Source organism: Myotis daubentonii, chromosome 4 (genome assembly GCF_963259705.1).
Source record: "Myotis daubentonii chromosome 4, mMyoDau2.1, whole genome shotgun sequence".
Lineage (NCBI taxonomy): Eukaryota > Metazoa > Chordata > Mammalia > Chiroptera > Vespertilionidae > Myotis > Myotis daubentonii.
In genome coordinates, this window is record NC_081843.1 from 22,507,745 (window position 1) to 22,514,371 (window position 6,627).

Below are 6,627 nucleotides of genomic sequence, written 5' to 3' on the forward strand. Positions count from 1 at the left end.
CCTGGCCACCACCGATCAGTCCTGTCTCTTTGGGTGTCTCTATTCTGGCATTTCCTCCAAAGGGAATCTGGCCACATGTGGCCTGTGCCTGGCTTCTCTCGCTGAGCACCATGACTTCAGGGTTCATCCCCGCGGTCCTAAGTATCAGCGCTTCGTTCCTGTCCATGGAAATTGGCCTCTGTTACATTTTAACGGCATGGGAAATGTTTGCTTCAGCCCAGGTACTGAGCCCAGGGGTTCGCAAACGGGGAGGACGTTTAGCAATGTCTGAAGACATGTTTGGGTTGTCACAGCTGAGGTGTGTGTGTGGCACGTGGTGAGTAGAGACCAAGGATTCTGCTCAGCAACGCACAGCCCTCCCTCCCCCCACCCCCCGCCCACCCGGCCCCCAGGAGTGACTGGACCAGGTGCCAATTGTCAGCTCCTTCTCTCTGGTTATTCAATCTGGTCCCAGGCCGCATGGAGCAGCATTTCTAACGGGCCTGCCCTTAGGAAGCAGCAAACAAACAAAGCCATGTCCCCAGGCCCCTCCCAGGCCTCTGCATGGGATGCTCCAGGGGTGGTGCCCTAGTCTGTATTTTAACTAGTCCACAGTGTATTCTAGGACCCGAGGCCTGCCTCTGCTATGGACTGCTCAGGAGGCCCATGGAAATCTCGCTCTATTTTGTGTCTGCGTTACTTCAGCTGCAAACGGTGACGTTTTTCTTTTCCACCTGGAACCGTTCTCGGCAGGACTGGTGAAGACAGTATTCGAGGAAGCATTCGAATGCAAGATAACCTTATCGTAACGTGCAAAGCCGTCCTAAGATGACGAAGCTCCTGCCTGAGTGCCCCAGAGCCGGGGCCTGTCTCCATCTGCTGCTCTGTCCCCGTTGCTGAGTGGATAGTCACGACTGATCCGACCACATCGATGGAGCATTGCAACTGAGAGCAAACATCAGAGTCGACAACCCGGGGATGAGCTAGAGCCACGTGCTGATGTCCCGGGCCCCTCCCTCCAGAAATATATTTCCAAGAGTGTGTTTTAAGACTGTGTTGATAGCCCCGGCTGGTGTTGCTCAGTGGCTAGCAGCGGTTCTCAACCTGTGGGTCATGACCCTTTCATAGGGGTCCCCTAAGATCATCGGAAAACATATTGTGGTAATGTACCCCGCGAATCACAGAAGGACGCCTCAAGTAGTCGAATTAAAGAGTCACATTTATTGCAATCTGGGACTATGAGGGGCCATTCCCCAAATCTCATAGTAGTAAGATGGTCGCAAAACCAGACTTATATAGGCAAAGATCACAAAGGTATTGATTACTATGGGGCGTGGCTACAGTGTTTTGGCCAGGTCCAAGCCTCGGACTAATGAAAGGACAGGGTCCTCTCATTGCCACGTGCAAGTCCCAGCTGGAGGGCAGGGCCCCCCAGCACAATCATAGTCAACGGCTGTGGTTGTAAGCTTGAACCTATGGTCCGAACACGTGGCCCCACGTGCCTTGTGATAGAGTTCGGGTGCATGTAGTTAAGTGAGGTTGAAACTCACGAGAATGCTGTAAACAACGTGATCACGCCCCTACTTTGCCTCGTGGCATCTGCTATAAAATAAAGACACGGCTGTGGGCGCTGGCGCTGTCTCCTCATCAGGGAGCAGCGTCCCACCGAGACCCAGCTTTCATTCTCTTATCTGTCTTTCCTTAATCCTTTCACCACCACCCCCCCCCACCACCACCACTCAGTTTGCCTTTGGCCGCAACAGATTACATTCCAAGGTTTAGAATGAGGAACCTGATGTGCAAAAAGCGGTTTACAGAAGCAGAAGCAGCATGTTATCTAAATTACAGTTTGGGGTCTCTGGATCACTGAATTGACATGAAACACATTATCTAGAGCCCTCGGGTCTGGAATGAGGAACCTGGGTTAAACTTAGGCATGTTATCTAAATTACAATTTTTGGGTCTCCGGAACACTGAGTCAACAGGGACGTGTTAACTGGAGCCCTCTGACCTTGGGATAACTGTGCTGTCCTTCCCAGGTAAAGGAAAATGTGCTTTCTGAGACCAGTATGACCACAACCAATGGGATATTCACAATACAATTGATAGGGTATTCAATCGAATGGGGTGATTTATATAATTCAGAAAATCAAAAATAACTTTTCTATTGTTAAAGCAAATAAGTACAGAAGCCAAATAGCAGGGCTAAAGTTAAACTATAGTTTCTACCTGAGATGATTGCTACCATACTTCAATATATAATTACATAGTGTTTTTGTGATAAATCACTATGCTTTAATTATGTTCAATTTGTAACAATGAAATTGGGGGTCACCACAACATGAAGAACTGTATTAAAGGGTCGAGGCATTAGGAAGGTTGAGAACCACTGGTAGAGGGTCAGCCCACACACCAGAGGGTGGGTTTGATTCCTGGTCAAGGGCACCTACCCTCAGTCTCAGACATGAACGAGAAATGCAGGCAATAGCTTAGAAAACGCTCCTGGAGGGCTGCGTGTGTTCTTGCCTCTGCTCCCTTCCTGCTCCTCTCGGCCGGGGACTCCTGAGAACAGGGCCACAGAAACCCGCCCACCGAGAGCTGACAGTGACTGTCAGGTGTTGTCCACTTCCCCTTTCTCCAGTGTCCTCCCTGGGGGGCAGGTCTGGTCAGGTGAGCCCAGGCTCAAGAGGAGGACCCTCTCTCAGGAGACACCTGGGAGAACTCAGGCCCTCCGGGCAGGTGGGGCAGTTCTGCGGAGCAGGGGCGGGCAGTCACACCCACAGGAATCCGCCCACTGACTGGGAGCCCGCCTGGCCCTTCCTGCTCACTAACGGGAAATCAGAAGACCTCGCGCCAGAGAAAGATTCCGTCTCTAGGGCTGTCACTCTTCCAGAGGAAACGGAAAGGCTCTGGGGCTTCGGCCCAGAGAGGGCGACGCGCACATTCCGTCACGGGCGACACAGGACAGGGGAACCGCCTCGTGCAGCCTCACAGTCCGCGGCGTGGACTCCCACGGGCTGCCCCTCAGCAGGAGAAAACGGCAGAATGACTTGATAATTTTAAAGGATGAGGTACCCCCTCCACCCCCCACCTACAATCCCTACAATAGGCTGTTTCCTGTGCTTTTCCTCCCTGGTTTGTAATGGTAGGTTTTCTTGTTTAATGTTCCCGCCCCCCCCCCCCCACACACACACACACACCACCACCACCACCACCACTTCCACAGGGCGGGGCAGCGTCCCCTCCTTGCTGCTGTAGGCAGCGCTGTGCGTACAAGTAAACAGGGCCCACGGGACAGCTGAGGACTCTGTTTCTGAGCTCACAGCACCTTCTCCAAAGAGGGTCCACGCTGGGGGGCTGAGCTGCGGCCACCCCCCTCCTCACTTTCCAGGCTCAGTGGGAGCCCCAGGAGAGCCGAGTGGGGTCCAGATGAGCCGAGAGGAGGCAGGCAGGCGGAGGCCCGGATCCTGCTCTCAGTCCAGCTCTGTTGCCACCAGGCTGCTCCGATGGCTCTCGTGATGGAAGATGGCAAAGTTCTCTACACCAGGGCGGTTCCAAATGGGCAGCCTTGCCAGATGCGGCTGTGCAATCGGGAACATTTAAGGCGGCACCGGGCAGTTCCTCAACAAGTTAAACTGAATTTCCATGACTCAGCAATTCCACATCCAAGAGAATGAAAACATACGTCCACACAAAAACCCGTGAACCAGCGGTCAGAGCAGCATTACTTGTGCTGGCCCAAAGGTGGGCATGGCCAAATAGCCATCTGTGGGTGAGGCATAAACAAAACATGGTGTAAACATACAGTTATTCTGCCACTGAAAGGAACAAAGGCACATGCCTGGCCGGCGTGGCTCAGTTGGTTGAGCGACGGCCCGGCCCGTGCACTGAAAGGTTGCCGGTTCCATTCCCCGTTCTCTTCACATGCCCGGGTTGCAGGCTTGATCCCGGATAAGGGATGTGCGGGAGGCAGCCCATCAACGTTCTGCTCTCACATCGATGTTTCTCTTTCTCTCTCCCCTCCGCCACCTCTAAAATCAATAAAGATATTAAAGGGGGCGGGTGGGGGGAACAAAGCAGTGACACCTGCTATGTTGGATGAGCCTTGGACACATGATGGAAGTGAAAGAAGCCAGACACAGCCGGCGCATAGTATATGGTTCCGTTTATAGGAAATAGCGAGAGCAGTGATGGCGAACCTTCTGAGCTCGGCGTGCCAGCATTCTGAAAAACCCTAACTTAACTCTGGTGCCGTGTCGCCTATAGAAATTTTTTGATATTTGCAACCATAGTAAAACAAAGACTTATATTTTTGATATTTATTTTATGTACTTAAATGCCATTTAACAAAGAAAAATCAACCAAAAAAATGAGCTCGCGTGTCACCTCTGACACGCGTGTCATAGGTTCGCCATCACTGATCTAGAGGAAGCAGATCCGAAGAACAAGAGGGAGACTGGTGGCTGCCAGGTGCTGAGGGGCAGGGAGGGGTGAGGTATGGAGGGGGAAGTGGGCTGCTGGAAATGTTTTGGTGATGGTTGTGCACTGTACTAAATGTCATTGAATTACACACTTTAATCTTAGGCGAATTTCAGTGGGGTTTTTTGTTTGTTTGTTTTAAAGAAGCCAACAGAAAAGTTAGCAGGGCAGTGCTGAGCCCCACTGCTCACTCTTCCCAGGCAGGGCTGGGTTTGGTACCTGGGCCATACAACACCTCAAAAACAGCTGGAATCAATCAGCTGTATGATGTACCAGGTGTTGCCCCTGGTGCTCCCTTTGCCCTGTGACCCCACACATACACAGCTGTAGAACCACAGGTTTCAAAACTCTATGGTTTCGTTGTACATGATGATGACACATGGTATTGACACACTAAGTTGATTTTGCCCATTTGGGAAACCCAGTACAAGATCACTTGAGACACTACAGTGTGAAGAACTTTAAAAGTACTTAAATGTGCCCTAGCCAGATTGTTCAGTGGTTAGAGCGTTGGCCCTCGGACCGAAGGGTCCCAGTTCAATTCCCATCAAGAGCACGTACCTTGGTTGCAGGCACCTGCGGAAGGCAACCAATCAATGTGTCTCCCTCACATCGATGTTCCTCTCTCTCTGTCTCTCCCCCTTCCTTCTACTCTCTCCAAAAATATCCCTGGGTGAAGATGAACAACAACAAAAGTACTTTAATGTGTGGTTTACCCAGACAATGGAACGTTACTCAGCGCTAGAAAGAAATGAACTGAGAAGACATAAATGCATGAGTGAAAGCAGCCAGGCTGCAAGGACTACAAACCCTGTTCCCACTGTATGACTTTCGGGAAAAGGCCAAACTGTGGAGACAATAAACAGATCAGTGGTTGCCAAGGGCTTGGGGTTGGGAGGATGAACAGGTGGAAGAGAGGACTTCCAGGGCATTGGGCTACGCTCTGTATGCCTCTGTAATGATGGACACGTCATTATACATTTATCCAACTGCACATACGCCAGAGTGAGCTGCAATGCAAACTATGGACTTAGGGGGATGGTGAATCAATGTAGGTTCGTCAGTTGTGCCCAATGGGCCACTCGGGAGGATTTGATAATGGGGGAGTCTGGGCATGTGTGGGGTATATGGGAGCTCTGCTCTTCTCAGTTTGCCATAAGCCTAAAACTGCTCTAAGAAAAGTTTATTTTTAGGGGGCAAAGGGTACTTAAACATGTGAACATTTTCCTAATACTACAGAGAACAGTCACAAAACAGTTAAGTAAATGCACTGGACTGTATACTTGGCCACGAAGTGTGTGTGTGTGTGTGTGTGTGTGTGTGTGTGTGTGTGTGTGTGTGTGTTTAATCTTTCTGAGCCCCAGAATCATGTTTCTATAAAATTCTTGGACTAAAAACCTCCTTTCCTCTTTCATCGCCCTTTCTGGGTCTACTTTCAATTCCCTCATATGCCTCTGAAAAACAGACGACTCATTGTAAACCTGTGAGTCATAAGTGCAGGAGATAACTTTAAAAGGCTTCAAATGCAAATGGGAACTTGGTCAGTCAAAGCACAAGCTCTACACTTACTCCTAACGGAGATCTTTGACCCCAGAAAGTCGGAAGGATTTTAACGTCACTGGGAAGAAAACCAAGGCCACATGGTGAATGCAGCCACATTTAGAAACAGTTCAGTGCCTATTAGAAGAGTTCTCGGTAGCCCTGGGAAGCCAGTTGTCCCAGAAAAAACATGTTCATGGGCAGTGCTGTGATCTGCCAGGAATCGGTCATGTGCTTCAAGCTGGCTTAGCCAGATGCAAACAACTGAGTAGATTTTGTTAACAAGACACAAACAAACTCTTACCTCACCTAGATGGACTAACCGTAAATACGAAACACAGCCATTTGGGGTTTAGAAATTGGTAAATTTCGTTAAGGTTCAAATAGATATAAAGCACTTTTATTAACTGAATGTGATTCAGTCTTTGCAACAAGCTAACTCCAACATCCCTAACAAACAGTGGCAGAACAAAGAGCCTTTCATTTGTACAAACATGTGAATGAGTCTGTACATTGAACAATAAAGTGGCATGTCCAATAAATGCTCAGGTGCGCCCAGGTTCAAGAGGGAGTCTCCAGGCATCTGACATTAAAAGTCCCACAGGATATGTTATGGTCCTTGAAGCAGGG